Genomic DNA, 17,401 nt, shown 5'->3' with positions numbered 1-17,401 from the left:
GGAAGACAAGAAATACTGACTATATATTTGTATATACGATGTTACAAAAGAAAAAGTGCAGTGTTCTTTGGGAGTGTTAATAAATGAGCTTAAGATGGTCAAGTGCAGCAGATGACTTGACTGGAGGAGCAACACTTAAGTGGAGAATGGAAGGACAAGTAGGAGTTAGTCAGGTGGAGGTGAGTGGGGAAGGAAGAAAGGTAGTCCTGGCCAAGGGAGTAGTGTGTATGAACGCTGGGAGCTGGCAAAGATTAAGGAGGAACTGAAGGAAGTGTGAAGTAGCTGGAGCTCAGGCAATGGTACAGAGATGAGAGATGAGGCTAGAGAAGTAGGCAGATGTTAAATGATGAAGTGCCTTAGATGTCATGGCAAGGAGTTTGGCTTTTATCCACAGGGGAAGAGAAAGTTGTGGAAGGGGTTCCAGGAGAAGAGTGTTATGCTTAAATTTTAGAAGGATCACTCTGACTACTGTGCAAAACTGAAGTGCTGTATATCACAGTCAGATGAAGCAAGCATGGGAGTAGTCATACTCACTTGATTAGCAGGATGGAAGTGGGATGAGCGGACAATAGCAAATGATACAAGGGAATCCTGGAGCAAGCAATAATCCGTATCACTGATTGCATTCTGCAGATATTATATTCTAATTTTAGAAACAATCAGAACCAATGTAGAACCAATAATAAAGAAAGAAATACTGGCATATTAAAGTGTGATACAATGCTAAGACTTAAAATTTGTATTTTATGTATATTATCAGATGTATAAATACATCTATTAAATGTATTTAGACTTTTTAATGATTCTTCCTAGTTCCTGATAAGCTAAGACAATAATTTTATTTTTGACAGAGTGATTTCTTCTGACTTGAGCCTGCAGTGTGCTGTGAGAGATCCACCACCAGGTAAGTATAGAACAAGTTTTTCTTGGGTTTGTGAACAACACTTTTCTCCCAAGATTCCCTAAGACATACATAAACCTAACATTCTATGTAATCCTCATTTTAGCCTTATGAGTCTTATTTCCATCTTATACATGAGGAAATTGAGGCACTGGCAACTTGACATGCACAAAAATGTTCATCACAGCATACATTATGATAGTAAAATAATACAAAATGAAAAGGAGAGAATATAAATATCCAACAGTAGGCAAATTGTATTAAATTAATTATGGTACATTCATTTGATGGAAGTAGTTTTAAAATATTCATTATCACCTTAAGATGTTATCTTCTGTTCCTAGTTTGCTAAAAGTCTCTATTATAAATACATGTTGAATTTTATTAAATGCTTTTCTATATCCACTGAGATGATCAAATGATTTTTATGCTTTCATTTGTTAATTTTAGTTTACATTAATGGATTTTCTAATGTTAAGCTACCTTGCATTGCTGAGATAAAACCAACTTTGTAATGATGTGTTATCTTTTCTATACTTAGCTAGATTTAATTTGCTAAGTTTTAGTCATGAATGAGATTGACTAAAATCTTTCTGCGATTTTCCTTGTCAGGAATGGTTTTCAAAATATTTGAATTACTTGCTACTTAAATGTATGGTGGAACTTGACAGTAAAATAGTTTGGGCCAGATGTTTTCTTTGAGGAAAGAAATTTTACTAACTGATTTAGTTTCTGATTTATTTAGGTTTTCTATTTCTTCTTTAGTCAGTTTTGTTGTGGTTTCAGTTACCTATACATATTTCTGTTGAATTCATATGCAGGAGGGGAATTTCTGGATCATAAGGCAGGCGTATATTCAGCTTTAGTAGATACTATCAAACAGTTTTCAAAAATGGTTGCATCAATTTAAAAATTTATGCTACAATCAGGAGTGTATGAGGGTTCTAATTAGTCCACATATTTTCCAAAACAAGGTGTTTTCTGTTTTTGTTTGTTTTTTTAGTTAAGCTCTTCTGGTGGGTATGTAGTAACATCATATTGTTTAAATTTGCATTTCCGTATAGACTAATGAGGTGGGGCACCATTTCATATATTAATTGGCCATTTGGGTATCTTATTTTGTGAGAAGCCCCTTCAGGTCTTAAAAATGTGAAAAAATTGGGTTGTTTTAAAAATTAAATTGTCTTTCTTATTGAGTTGTAGGCATTTTTAATAATATATATTTTAGATATGTCCTTGGTAGGATATATGTGTTACAAATATCTTCTCTTTTTCTGTGGTTTACCTTTTTACTCTTTTTTATGAACAGAAGTTCATTATTTTATGAATTTCATATATTATTTTACCTTTACATTTCAATCTATAATATGTCTGGAATTGATTTCATTGTACATGGTGTGAAGTACAAGGTCAAAGTTAATTTTTTTCCACGTGAAGATCCACTTGACCAAGCACCATTCTTTTGCCATAGCACTATGTGTCTATTTTGGTTAGGGTTACTGAGGTATGATTAACACATGATAAAATTCATTCTCTTAAAATATATGGTTTGATACATTTTGAAAAATGTATGTAATCATTGTTTTACCTCACAATCAAGAGGTAGGATGTATCTAACACTTGAAAGTGTGCACCTTTGTAGTAAATCTACTCCCTCTACCTCTAGCCCTTGACAACCGCAATCTGGATTTGGCTCTCTGGTTTCTCTTTTTTCCAGAATATATAAATGGCATCATATAGTATGTGGCCTTTGTTTCAGATTTTTTCACTTGGCGCATTTTTTTTGAGATTCATCCATGCTGTTATAAGTATCAGTGGTTTGTTCCTTTTTATTGTTGAGTAGAAGAATTCCATTGTGTGGTATACTATAAGTTTATCCATTCACCAAATGATGAAGATTTGGGTTGTTTACAGTATTTAGCTACTAGGAATAAATCTGCTATAAACATTCATGAACAGGCCTTTGTGTGGACATATTTTTTCCTTTCTCTTGGGTAAATTACTAGGAGTGGGATTATTGTATCATATGGAAAGCATAGCAAGTATATATATGTTAAACACTATTTTTAAAAATCCCCCAAACTCTTTCCAAAATGACTGTGCCATTTTACATTCCAATTCACAATATATGAAAGTTTTAGTTGCTCCCTAGCTTCTCTAGCACTTGGTATTATCATTGTAATTTTAGCAATTTGAGTGTATAGCATTATCTCATCGTAGCTTTAATTTTCATTTCCCTAATGAAATTGAACACTTTTTCATGTCCTACTTTGCCATCTGCATATCTTCTTTGATAAAGTGTCTGTTCAAATCATTCACCCATTTAAAAATTATTTGTCTTAATGATATGTAGCTAATTAGAATATATTCTGGATACAAATGCTTTTTATTAAATATGTGCTTTGCAAATACTTTGTCTCAGTCTCTAGTTTGTTTCTTTAAAAGTCCTAAAAGTATCATTCAAAGAGTAGAAAGTTTTACATTTTGGTGAATTTCAGTTTATCAATTTTTAAAAATGGAAGAGTACTTTGTTTTGTTTTGTTTTTTGAGATGGAGTCTTGCTCTGTCGCCCAGGCTGGAGTGCAGTGGTGCTATCTCGGCTCACTGCAACCTCCACCTCCCAGATTCAAGCAATTCTCCTGCGTCAGCCTCCCAAGTAGCTGGAACTACAGGTGCCCACCACCACACCTGGCTAATTTTTGCACTTTTAGTAGAGACAGGGCTGGTCTCAAACACCTGACCTCAGGTGATCCACCTGCCTGGGCCTCCCAAAGTGCTGGGATTACAGGTGTGAGCCACCACGCCCATCCTGGAAGAGTAGTTTTAAGTACTATTTAGGAAATCTTTGCTAAAATGAAGGATGCAAAGATTTTCTTATTTTTTTCTAGAAATTTTAAAGCTTTAAGCTTTATATTTAGTTATATGATCCATTTTGAGGTAATTTTTATATCTTTTGTGAGATAAGGGTCAAGAATAATTTTTTATATGGATGTCTAAATTTTCCAGTATCACATATTGAAAAAGCTACTCTTTTCCCATTTTAATTACTTTGACACCTCTATCTTTCTCTCCCGTGTTTGGTACTCTAATTATATGCATATTAGACCATTTTATACTATTTGACAGCTCTTGCATGATCTTTTTGTTAAAAAAATTCTTTCTCTTTCGATTTCAATTTGGATAAAATTTCTATTAATCTATCTTTAAGTTTGTTTATTTTCTATAGTTTCTCTCTCTCATCTAAGATCCTTTATCTTTTCTTGCATTTTATCTTCCTTTTCCATGAGAGCCTTTAACATATTAATCATAGCTATTTTAAAGTCTCTGATTGTTCTAACATCCAGGCTGTCTTTCTTTCTAGCTATGTTGATTGCTTTATTTTGACAATGAGGTGAGGGTTTTTTTTGTTTTTGTTTTTGCTTTTTTGAGTGTCTTGTAATTTTGATTGCATGTTGGACAGTGTTTCTAGAAGAGCAGTAGATAATAAAGTAAATAACATTGTTACTCAGAATTGGGTATATTTTTTCTTCTGTAAGATTGTTGATATGAAGGGTTGAGTCAATCTTGTTAGTAGTTAACAAGATTGGTAATTAGTATTGAGTTTGGGTGGAGTTGAATTTGTGATTGCCGTAGTTACCTTCAGTGTAACAGACTCCAAAGTTCTCCAGTGGTGGACTGCAGTGACCTTATGCTTGGCATGCCCGAGGGTTTTTCTCCATGTCTAAGCTCCATCCTCAGTTTTCAGCAACTCTTCACCCTTGTTCCACAAAGGGGACCTCTCTCTTCATGTTTGTGCTCTTCTGCTAGCAGTAGATTGCTCTTGTTCATTGTACTAGGCAGAGCTGTGGTAGTGGTGGTGAGTTCTCAGTTCACCTGGGCCAGCTTCAGTCTTAGGTAGGCCTTATGTTTCTGGGCCTTGGGAGTGGGGCTTTGTTAGTGTTCCTGCTTCTCTTCAAGGCAGCCAACCTTTGCCTTGTATCTGTGGAGTGTTTTGTGTGGGAGAGAGTTTCTTGCCCCTCCCTCACTGGTAACAGACCTCTTATTTGTGTCAGCACAGGATCCTGGACCTGCAAGTTTCTTGTCCTTCCCTTAGGGCAGATGGCAGGTTTTTGCTTGTACCCCTTTCCAAGAATCAGTGGATTTTTGCTTGGACCTTGGGGCTAGGAAGGTGTTTTGGTCCTCTACCAGTTGTTGAAAGCTTTTGCTTAATATGAAATGAAGTTTGGGAAGTAGATGGAGTTTCTTGCCTGTGCCCTACTAAAAGGAGAACTCCCCAGTCTCCAGCCCCACCCTTCTCCTTTTTAATGAGTGTTCATTGCAGAACCCTGGGGAAAAGCCTGAGAGAGAGCTGGGGCTCATCTCATGTTCCTGAGGCTCCCAGGGATACTGTCATACTAGCCCACACTTACCCTTCAGAAATTCATTAACATTTTAGCTGTTTTCTTATTCCTGCTTTCACGATGGCTGCCTCTTCCTACTGTGCCCTGCCAAAGGGGACAGTTTGTGTGACCCCTTTCTCCTTGGAAGGGCATGCCACTCTTGGTAAACTTAGTTCACTTGGTTGCCTTGTGTCCTTAGCTCTCTAATGAGTTCAATACAAGTATGATTTTGTTGATTATGAAGCTTTTCTTGTTGCTAGGATGAGAGTGATGTTCTCTGTGGTTTTCTGTATCTTACATGGATGTAGAACTGTGTTGCAACTTTTTGAGAGTCACTGGCTTAAAGGAAAATTTTGGTTGTAAGTACAGTTGCCAGTCAAAAATGAATGGAAACCGAATCAAAAGAAGGCAATAGAACCACAATCTAAAACTTAATAGGAAAACTGAGAGGACTTTAATTTTATTCTTTTCTTGGGTTGGCTGTGTTTGGCATTTTTCTTTGTTCCTTTGCAGGAAATACATGGCTACAATGGCAGGAATGTTGCAATAGAATAGCTTTATTCTGAGGTCTGGGGTAAGGGGGAGAGGAAGACTGGCTTCTCCCTGCCATAAATACCTTCAAGACAGGGTGATGAGAAAGGGAGAAAAATGAAAAAAATACAAAAATGAGACAGTAGAATGGGCATTTTGGAGAACTTTGCAGCTTCTCAGAAGAGGAGTGCACAATGAAAGATCTTAAAGAAGGACTACTGATGTCTATGGGTCGAGAAGTACATCATTCTAATTCCACAACTTAATGATTTCCTAGCCATCTCGGGAGCATCACCTCAACTTTCAGCTTGGTTATATTAACCGTGTACACCCTTGGTATTCAAAGGGTGGTCCAGGGGCCAGCAGCATCTGCACATACTGAGATCTTGTTAGAAATGGAGAATCACAGGTCCCATCTCAGACCTGATGAATCAGAATCTGCATTTCAACAAGATCCCTGAGTGATTCTTGTGTACTAGAATGTCTAGAATGCACTAGATGCGGTGTTTTACGTAATCATGGTTTCTGTGTTTTTTGCAGTCGACTTTGTATTAAATGAGATTAAAAACTTTCAAAGTCAAAATATTGTGAAGGTAACTCTACTGTAAGGATAACCTGGCGGGGTGGGGGGTATAGTGCACAGAATTAAGGCATTTAAATGCATTTTCTAGTTAAATTATCAATTTAGTTGAACAATTATCATTGATATGCTTATTTAAAACTTATTACTTTTCAACTTTTTTTTTGAGCTCTGTGCTGCTAGTATTTAAAAACATTAACTCTTTCTTGTAGCAGGGATTTTTCTGGTGCTTTCTCTGATAAAGAGATTTCTTTTTAGACCTATTGCTGCAATGGGAACATTTGTATACCCCCCAGAATTCATATGTTGAAACCCAACCCCAAAGAGATGGTTTTAAGAGGTGAAAGTCTTTGGGAAGTGATTAGATCATGAAAGTGGGGCCCTCATGAATGGAATTCATGCCCTAATAAAAGAAACCTGTGGGAATTTTGCCCCTTCCATCATGTGAGGACATAGCAGGAAGGCACCAATCTATAAATCAGGAATAGGACCCTCACCAGATTCTGAATCTGCTGGCACTTTGGTCTGAGACTTCCCAGCCTCCAGAACTGTGAGCAATAAATGTTGCTTATAAGCTATGCAGTCTATGGTATTTTATTGTAGCAGCCCAAATGGACAGAGACTCACATGAAGCCTGCTTCCTAGGGCAATTCTGCCTTCTCCATATTGGTCTCAGATTAAGAAACAGGTTCCTGCATGAAGTTGCTATTGATGCTTCAAAAACCTGGCCCACAGGGTCGTAGCAAGGACCCATTCCTCTGACAAGGTTCTTGCCAAGAGCTCTCAACTTTTTAATCTTCCCAACTTTGAGTATCTTGTTATTCAGTGAAGGGAGTGTGCTGCCAAAATTCTAGTTTTCTCAACTCTTGATATAGGTTAATTTTACATTTATCCAAATTCTTAAACTGTTCTCTTTCCTTTAATTCCACAGAAAATGCTAGCCATGATTTCTGGATTAAAGCACCTGCTCTCCTTTTGTCTTTCCTTTTGTTTTTGGACTCAAGTATTTTAAGCTCATTCCTTTCCCCACTTAGTGAGACACATGAAGTCAAAACATCTGGCAACATCATTAATTTTTTTTAACATATCTTGTTCAATTTGGGACCATTACATATGTGTTCCAAGCAGGTAGCCAGAGAAGGGCACGAGGTCATGCCTCCCAGTGGAGTCAGCCCAGGTAAAGAGTTGTTCTGGTTGCCCTGGCCAGTGAATTCTGGCACAGTCTCAATGGTCACCCTTAGCTGCAAAGGAGGATGAGAAATGTATCTCTAAGTTGGGCATATTCTTTCTGCTAAAGCAATTGGGGCTGGGCTTGCTACAGATGGAGAACTAAATGTAGACATCAGACCAACAGGGAGCTAAAGATTAGCAGTAGGACCAGTGCTGCTGTATTGGAGAATGAGCTTGAATTATGAATAGGTTCATCTACAATGACATCTCCTGTTACTTTGATTGCTGAGATCTTCTTTCATGGAAAAGAAAAATATGTGCTGCTGAGACCAGAAATAGAGAGAAGGGGAGGTACCTAGCCTACCATGTGCTTACCCACTCTCAGGCTCAGGAATTCAGTTCACTCCCTTGAGGGAGCATGGAGGGATGTAGTGAGGTAGAAGAATCACCTTCTAGTAGTTTCAAGAAGATAAGCATTTTTGTTTTATGAGCCCAGGTAGTAGGAATGTTGAGAAGAAGAGAATGATGCTTCTTCTGATACTTACGTATGTATGTGTGTGAGGGTATATGTTTATGTGTGTGTGAGTGTATGTGTGTATATATAAAAATATCTGATTGTTATATATTATTACATATTGTGACAACTGTATTATATTAGTTGCTTTATATGTTTACTCAACTCCTGCTACTAATGACCTTGCAATGTGGTGATCTGCTATGGGAGCTGAGAAAAGGGAAAATTCATGTGTGTTTTGCAGTCGTGAAGCCCTTTTAAAGGAGATGGGCATGAACTGCTTATAGATCTTAAAGAATGGGTAGACTTATTTCAGGTAAAGAGGAAGGGTGACTCAGGGTAAAGAAACAGCAAGGACCGCAGCCACTAGGCCTTCAGCTGTTTCAGAAGCTCACTGCATAATTCATCATTAGATCCCTCTGCATTGCTTCTTAAGAAACAAACAAACAAGCAAATGCAGATGACTGGGCAGTAGCTCCCGTGATTATGCATCCCGCTACTCCCTGAGCTAGAGGAGTGTTTGAGGCAGGCGCTGTTGGTGTGTAGCAGGCTCTGGCCTCTCCTTATGTCCTTGCTGTCTTTGACTCCCGATGTAATGCTGATTTGGAAACTCTTAGCAATTAGCCCAGCTCCCTACCCAAGGCTTAGCCCAGGAGTTGGAGTTGACAGCTAATTGTCGCCACTGATTGCTTTGCTGACAGTGCTCTGTGGCTATTTTGGTTTTTCTTGAGAGTTCCTTAATTAGAGAAAATGACATCGTGTGCTGTCCAATCAGTTGCTTGTTGGATATTATTACATTTGTAGGAGAATCAGGCGACATTCTGGCTTGTTCCTGCCAAGCTGGTATGAGGTTGATGACCTGCAGCACAGTTTGCTTGGCAGAGCAGTGGTCCCCACACAGCTGAGACCAGTTTGCCACTGACTTAAGGGAAGAGCATTCTGCATTCCCAGTGTGGACTCAAAGTACCCAGGACTCCTTCGGGGCAATGTCCCATTGAAACTTTACACCTCACAGTGGCCATTGCCTCATTAGAATGTTGACTTTCTTCTCCCTGAAATGAGATATTTCAGGATTCCTTTGATATTTGCCTTTCTGATGAACATGGAAAGACCCTTTTGTTTTTCCATGGGAGAGATACAAATATGACCTGAAGATGAATTTCCATTTGGTGAATTCAATGTGGTTTCTCATACAGTATAGTAAGATCTCACTACACTGCTTTAACTAACAGGAAGGATGATCTGAAATTAGAAAATATTTTGAGTTATAAAATAAATTTGAAGAGTTTTACAACTCTGAAATCCACAGAATAATTTTTACATGCTGATTTTTAGGTAGCAGTCCCTTCTGAGGCTATAATTTGAATATAATTCAATTCAATAATTTGAATTATTTTGGAATAGCACATACCTACTTTATGTGTTTGTTTACACATAAACTAGATAGGAAAGTTTTATACATAATATTGTCAAATGAGCACTGACCTTTCTAGTTCCTTATTTCTGGCATTAATTCATTGCATCAAAGATTTATTGAGCCTTCAGGGGTACCCTTGGTCTTAACAAAGAAGTATGGGACACAGTTTCTGTCCTCAAGAAACTTACAGCCTAACTGGGAAGTTAACATTCTCAAGTGAGACCTCGTGACTTCCTCGAAGGGATCTTTGAGGTTATGTAGCTTTTCTCCTGGAGTTATCAGTGTTGGAACAGAGAGTAAAGAATGCAGGATTGATCCAGGGTTGAAAAGATAAGAGGAGAAGAATATTGAGGATCTATGGAGAGTTCATGACGTTCTCAGATTGGGCACAGAAGGAAGGAGACCAAAGTATATCTGTGTCTGTGTCGGGGGAGTAGGGGTTGACCATAAAGTTAGAGAAAGTGGTTAATGGATATGGTGGATGGGTAGAAGTCAAAGAGGACTCCGTGAGGTCAAGAAAGAAATGAAGAGTAGGTTAGGTTCAAGAGAGATCAAACAATGTCTCTTGTCCATGTTTCCTGTGGGTCTGTCTTTGCCTCCTGAACTACATGATAAAAAAGGAACCAGACGTGACATTTCTCTTGTGTATCCTTCACTGAAGAAATTCACGGCTCATTCATGGGATTTATGAAGATCATTTGGTTGAAATTATCAACTTTCTTGTACATATATAGAAATGATTGAGTTGCTCATTGGTTAGTGTGTATGGTGACCTCCAAAGTGTTTCCTGATGTAATCTTATGTGGTATAAACACCCACACACACAATGAAGAAGAGGAAATCCCCATCACCTGATAATTGTTCATTACTTTTAAGTAAAGAAAAATTATTATCTCTAGGGAAACGTCAGAGAGACCCACATGCTGGAGGTGATTTTGCCTTACCAGTAAAGCCAAAGTTGCTGTTCTTTCCCACAGGCCGACAGCTCTCCTTTTACTCTTCCTGGTTTTTCAGGCTAAGTGTATTTGAAGGCCCAAATGAACAGCTTAAACTTCTTTCTGATCCTGTCACTGTTTTCCTGCTCAACACTCAACTTATTCTCATGTTTATATTTAACCAGTGTAATCCTCATGAAAGACTTTTACAGTTGAAGTCACAGTGAAAACTAGAGAATAAAATTGTAATTAAAAAACCAAATTTAAAAAGCTCAGACTTTATGATGTCATAATTACTCTATATTCTTGGGTATTTTATCATTGCTGATCCCTGGGCACCACACCTGTTGGGGGTAGCAACTATTTGGGGCCAGTGGCAAGGGCAGTAAAGGAATTTACCAAGACAGTTGTAGGTAAAGAAAGGCAGATTTATTAGAGAAAGTATGCAAATACGTTGCAAGGATGCAATGGGTAGCACAGCAGAGAAAGGGCTGTCTGCAAAGAGGCAAGGATTGGAGGGAAGTTTTATAACATCTTGCTGGAGGGTGCTATGTGTTTGTGATTAGCTATTTCTCAGAACAGTTGGTCATTGCTCTCCCCACAGTGGGGCCCTCCCCAACCTGGGGCCCCTTCCTCATTGTTGCTTACTTATCTTATCAGGACTCCACAACACCCACTGTAAGTCCCTCAATATAGTGTCTTCTATTCATCTTGGCTACCCAAGTGCTTCCCAGTACTGGGGGACACAGTGGGGCCTTACAGTTGCCTGTGCCCCTGAAGTGAATGTGTCTCATGTCTAGCTCGAACATACCAGCAGTGCCTACTGTAAGAGATTTTTTTCTGAGGTAGCATTTTAAAATTCCTTAAGCTGTATCCCAGACATGAAAGACTTGACCTGAATCGTTTGGTTACCATGGCATCTAAAGAGAGCCCTTAGAAGCTCATCGACTTCTCCAGACAGAAAGATGGTAAACTGCTCCAATAGAACATTTTCTACCTTGCAGGCTGAGAATAAAAAGTATATTTATCTGAAACAGCAAACCTGATCTTCAAAACTTCTCTTAAGCATAATCTTTTATGAGATATTTGCTGAAAATTGCTCACCGGTTTATATGCTCCAGTACTGACTTGTAGCAGCTTTTCTTTCATCTCTGACCTGGAAGCTTCTTTTCAAATAAAATAGAAATATGAAGGACCCCAGCTAAGAAATCTCTTCGAATTTCAGAGAAGGGTTGAACTACCCTGAGCTTTCCTCCTTATTCAGGGAGACAGAAACAAAAACAGGTCTACCCTGAATAAAATGGCAGGTCCACTTTGTGCACAGGCAACCTCTCCCCTTCTGACACAGTTCTTTGATGTTAATCTAATTCTCATTAATTGCTAACTCTAAAGCAACAGAGCTTAAATCTTTGAAAGGATTGCTTTTTATACAGTCTTATTGTCTGAAATTTGTGCTTAATAGAAAGGTCTTTGGACCACCAGCTTTTTGCCTTAGAGTTGGTAGGCAGGGACTGTCTAAGTAATTAATTTCTATTGCTTGACATTTCTATAACACTTGGCAGTATTCAGAACACTTTTACGTCCATTGTTATTTGAGCCACAATGGAGTAACAATGCCATGAGGCAGAGAGACAGATATTTTTTAAAAATTACCCTTCTCCACTTTTTTATTTTTTGAATTAGAGGATTGAAGGTATAGGAGAGACAAAACTTTTCCTCTTCCCTTTTAGGGCTTTTGTGTGTGTGTGTGTGTGTGTGTGTGTGTGTGTGTGTGTGTTTGTGTTTGTGTGTAGGGGGACGGGGGTGGGGGTGGGTGTGGTAGCTGGGCTTGGGAATTCAGATAAACAGGAGAAACCCAAATCTATTTAATACAAGTTTTATGTGGCCTGGGGGCCCTTACAAGGAAATGAAGACCCAAAGAAGCAGTAAGAATTAGTTACTTCTACACTGAATTGGACAAAGACTAGTAAATTGTGAAACTGTGTCAAGGCAAAGGGGCTTGGTCTGGGGTAGTTAATTGGGTAGAGAAGCAACTAGGAAAATAAAGGTGAGTTTAACAAGGTTTGTTTGTACAGATTTCTATTAGCCTCAACTTGTTTTCCTTGATGTTAGGACTATTGCTTTCCTTCTGGTATAAGGAGGACATTTTTTTCACCTGGGAGTTTTATCTCCTGCTTTTAAGAAACAGAAGGAAGGTCAGAATGATCTTGCATGTCTTTTTTTTTTTTTTTAACTGCCTTTAATTCAGAATCGTCAGTATGCCAGAACAGCATATTTTGGAGTGGCACATTCTTAATTATTTTAGAGTTTGTGCCTTTTAAAAAATCAGTTCTTACCAGTGACAGACCTAGCACTAGAACCTATTCCTGTCCCTAAGGGTTGCTCAGTCATGATGGGCCAAGTATGAGCATGGGAAAGAAGAGCTCACAGATTGTTTGGGAATTGTCTGCTTGCTTGTCTGTCTCCTTGATTTGACTTTCAGCTCCTTAAAGGCGGAGGTTCTCTTATTTATTGTTGGATCCTCAGTGATTAGAATAATGGCCAGCACATAATAGGTGCTCAGTTAACATTGCTACGAAACAAGTAATAATGTCAACATTTTCACCTCTGCCTATCCCACCTCTTACACATGCCAAAGGCATAGAAAATGTTGAATGGAAGAATTATATCTACAATAAATAGGCAAAAATATGGGCACAGAGGGGGAGGAAGCATAGGTTGTTGATTTGCCAAAAGCACTGAGTAAAGGACACGGAATGGCTGTAGAAAAGCACAAAAGAAACTGAAAATCTGGCTCCTGCCTTCGGGGAGCTCAAAGTGTACTCAAACAGAACACCCACCATGAAAACGATGAGAAAAGTCATTGTCAGTCTGTTTGGTTGGCCCTGCCTTCTTGGAAACTCAAAGTTTGGGGGAGGGTGTGGACATGCACTGCAAAAAACCTTAATCTCAGAGGGAGAAGGAAGTAGAAGAACTCTAGTGTCATTGTCTTTGTTTGGTTCTATAATTACCTGCACCTACATACAAGTGTTTTTATGGATGAAAATAAATTCAGCAACTGGTCGAGGGATGAATCATTCTAATTAACTGGAATAGAAGGTGAACCTTGACAAAGCTGCATTTGGCATTTTTCTTTAAATAGTCAAGCAATCATGCTGTAGTTTAGTGTCAGTAAACAATTGTTTCCATCCTTGTCCCAACCAGAGCTAACATTTTCCAAGTTCTTTAGAGCTGTACTATTCAAGGTTCAGTCCTCAAGCCACACGCTTATGTATCAACTGATGAAATTCGGATTCAGGCACCTGAGAATCTGCTTCTTTTCCCCTTAGTAAACATTTTATCTTGGAATAATTTTATATTTACAGAAATATTGCAAATATTGAAACAAAATGTTGCAAATATAGTACAAAGAGTTCCTGTATTTCCTTCACCCAGATTTTTCTAACTTCCTATAGACCAAAATAATTTGTCAAAATTAATAAATAAACATTGGTATAGTAATACGAACTAAGCTACAGACTATTTAGATTTCACCATTTTTTCCACTACTGCCCTTTTTTTCTGTTTAATCCAGGCTATCACATTACATTTAGTTCTCATATCTCCTTAGTCTCCTTGGATCTGCGATAGTTTTTTAGTCTTTCCTTGAATCTGCATTTTTAATAAGCTCTCCAGGTGATTCGCAGACAGTAGAAGTGAACACCATTGCTCTTCCAAAGCCAGGGCACACCTCACAGGTGCTGAGAAGGGACCTTCCCTGGCCTGAGCGGTGCCTTGTGCTCTTCATCACAAGTCGTGCTGGTATCACTGGGGGACCCAGCAGGACACATAAGGCATACTCTGGAGAGAAGTTAACAAATGTAACAAAGCACTATTTACAGAAGTGTAGACAGAAATAAGCGAACAAATAAGGGTTGTTAAGGCAACCAGGAACTATTCACAGTGAAAAGCTTTGATGCATTTTGGGAAAGGAGAAGAGGAGTTGGAGCCACCCAGCTGGAGCAGTAGTAAGAGATGTGCCATTGGAGAACCAGCTTCTGTCAGAACCAGTAGACTCTGAAGCACAGATGAGTGGAGGGGGTCAGACCCTGGACTTACCTCTTCTAGCTCGGATCTTCTACTGGTGCCTCCTGTTAGTGGAACTCAACAGGAAGCCAGAGGGCAGGGAATGGGCCATACTGTTCCTGGGCACAGAGAGGGGAGAGAAAGGTGGAGAACTGATCTAGAGGCTAGGTCTAGGAAGGAGTTGAAGTGACAATAACCAGAATTTGTTTTAAAGTAGAATGCAGGAGAGATAGCCTGGCTAGCTAACTGTGCCTGGATTAAAACTTGTGCTCTGTTTATTAATTTATAGCTACTATGTTATTAGGGGCCCATTGCTTACTTTAAAAAAAAAAGAGAGAACCAATGAAAACATTACATTTAGCCTTGGAACTGTACAGCTTGTCAACTTGTTGCAAATTCAACAAATATCCTTTTAGTGGGTTAATGACATGAGGAAAAACCTTAGCTTCCAGCTAAATGAGTAAATATTCAAACTGAAGAAAAGAAGTACCATCTGAGATACAGTCTTAGAATTGATCATGGATTTTGAGAGTGACATATACTACCTTGTAAGGTTTGGATAAAACAGTGCTTCTTTTTCCATTTTGTTAACTCTCCAGTTTTTTTTTTTATTACTCTATACTTTAAGTTTTAGGGTACATGTGCACAACGTGCAGGTTTGTTACATACATATACATGTGCCATGTTGGTGTGCTGCACCCATTAACTCGCCATTTAACATCAGGTATATCCCCTAATGCTATCCCTCCCCGCTCCCCCGACCCCACAACAGGTGCCAGTGTGTGATGTTCCCCTTCCTGTGTCCATGTGTTCTCATTGTTCAATTCCCACCTATGAGTGAGAACATGCAGTGTTTGGTTTTTTGTCCTTGTGATAGTTTGCTGAGAATGATGGTTTCCAGCTTCATCCATGTCCCTACAAAGGACATGAACTCATCATTTTTTATGGCTGCATAGTACTCCATGGTGTATATGTGCCACATTTTCTTAATCCAGTCTATCATTTTTGGACATTTGGGTTAGTTCCAAGTCTTTGCTATTGTGAATAGTGCCACAATAAACATACATGTGCATGTGTCTTTATAGCAGCATGATTTATAATCCTTTGGGTATATACCCAGTAATGGGATGGCTGGGTCAAATGGTATTTCTAGTTCTAGATCCCTGAGGAATCGTCACACTGACTTCCACAATGGTTAAACTAGTTTACAGTCCCACCAACAGTGTAAAAGTGTTCCTGTTTCTCCATATCCTCTCCAGCACCTGTTGTTTCCTGACTTTTTAATGATCGCCATTCTAACTGGTGTGAGATAATATCTCATTGTGGTTTTGATTTGCATTTCTCTGATGGCCAGTGATGATGAGCATTTTTTCATGTGTTTTTTGGCTGCATAAATGTCTTCTTTTGAGAAATGTCTGTTCATATCCTTCACCCACTTGTTGATGGGGTTGTTTGCTTTTTTCTTGTAAATTTGTTTGAGTTCATTGTAGATTCTGGATATTAGCCCTGTGTCAGATGAGTAGATTGTAAAAATTTTCTCCCATTCTGTAGGTTGCCTGTTCACTCTGATGGTAGTTTCTTTTGCTGTGCAGAACTCTTTAGCTTGGTTAGATCCCATTTGTCAATTTTGGCTTTTGTTGCCATTGCTTTTGGTGTTTTAGACATGAAGTCCTTGCCCATGACTATGTCCTGAATGGTATTGCCTAGGTTTTCTTCTAGGGTTTTTATGGTTTTAGGTCTAACATTTAAATCTTTAATCCATCTTGAATTAATTTTTGTATAAGGTGTAAGGAAGGGATCCAGTTTCAGCTTTCTACATATGGCTAGCCAGTTTTCCCAGCACCATTTATTAAATAGGTAATCCTTTCCCCATTGCTTGTTTTTCTCAGGTTTGTCAAAGATGAGATAGTTGTAGATATGTGGCATTATTTCTGAGGGCTCTGTTCTGTTCCATTGGTCTCTATCTCTGTTTTGGTACCAGTACCATGCTGTTTTGGTTACTGTAGCCTTGTAGTATAGTTTGAAGTCAGGTAGCGTGATGCCTCCAGCTTTGTTCTTTTATTTTCTGTTCTTTTATTTTATTATTATTATACTTTAAGTTTTAGGGTACATGTGCACAATGTGCAGGTTAGTTACATATGTATACATGTGCCATGCTGGTGTGCTGCACCCATTAACTCGTCATTTAGCATTAGGTATATCTCCTAAAGCTATCCCTCTCCACTCCCCCCACCCCACATCAGTCCCCAGAGTGTGATGTTCCCCTTCCTGTGTCCATGTGTTCTCATTGTTCAATTCCCATCTATGAGTGAGAACATGTGGTGTTTGGTTTTTTTGTTCTTGCAATAGTTTACTGAGAATTATGATTTCCAATTTCATCCATGTCCCTACGAAGGACATGAACTCATCATTTTTTATGGCTGCATAGTATTCCATGATGTATATGTGCCACATTTTCTTAATCCAGTCTATCGTTGTTGGACATTTGGGTTGGTTCCAAGTCTTTGCTATTGTGAATAGTGCCACAATAAACATACGTGTGCATGTGTCTTTATAGCAGCCTGATTTATAGTCCATTGGGTATATACCCAGTAATGGGATGGCTGGGTCAAATGGTATTTCTAGTTCTAGATCCCGGAGGAATCGCCACACTGACTTCCACAATGGTTGAACTAGTTTACAGTCCCACCAACAGTATAAAAGTGTTCCTATTTCTCCACATCCTCTCCAGCACCTGTTGTTTCCTGACTTTTTAATGATTGCCATTCTAACTGGTGTGAGATGATATCTCATTGTGGTTTTGATTTGCATTTCTCTGATGGCCAGTGATGGTAAGCATTTTTTCATGTGTTTTTTTGGCTGCATAAATGTCTTCTTTTGAGAAGTGTCTATTCATATCCTTCACCCAC

At 38.7% G+C, this 17,401-nt stretch overlaps 1 protein-coding gene across 1 annotated transcript in view; it reads left to right on the top strand.

Moving 5' to 3' along the window:
- Positions 1–850: 850 nt before the first annotated feature.
- NCALD (neurocalcin delta) overlaps positions 851–17,401 on the top strand; it is a gene marked incomplete at its 5' end in the record, with an annotated part of 333,310 nt that continues 316,759 nt past the window's right edge. Inside the window, 1 exon segment of the mRNA NM_001132260.1 lies at positions 851–904.

The sequence above is a fragment of the Pongo abelii genome, chromosome 7, assembly GCF_028885655.2.
Source record: "Pongo abelii isolate AG06213 chromosome 7, NHGRI_mPonAbe1-v2.0_pri, whole genome shotgun sequence".
In the NCBI taxonomy this organism is placed as follows: Eukaryota; Metazoa; Chordata; class Mammalia; order Primates; family Hominidae; genus Pongo; species Pongo abelii.
The sequence above is the reverse complement of the archived record's forward strand: the minus strand, read 5'-3'. Positions and strand labels throughout refer to the sequence as shown.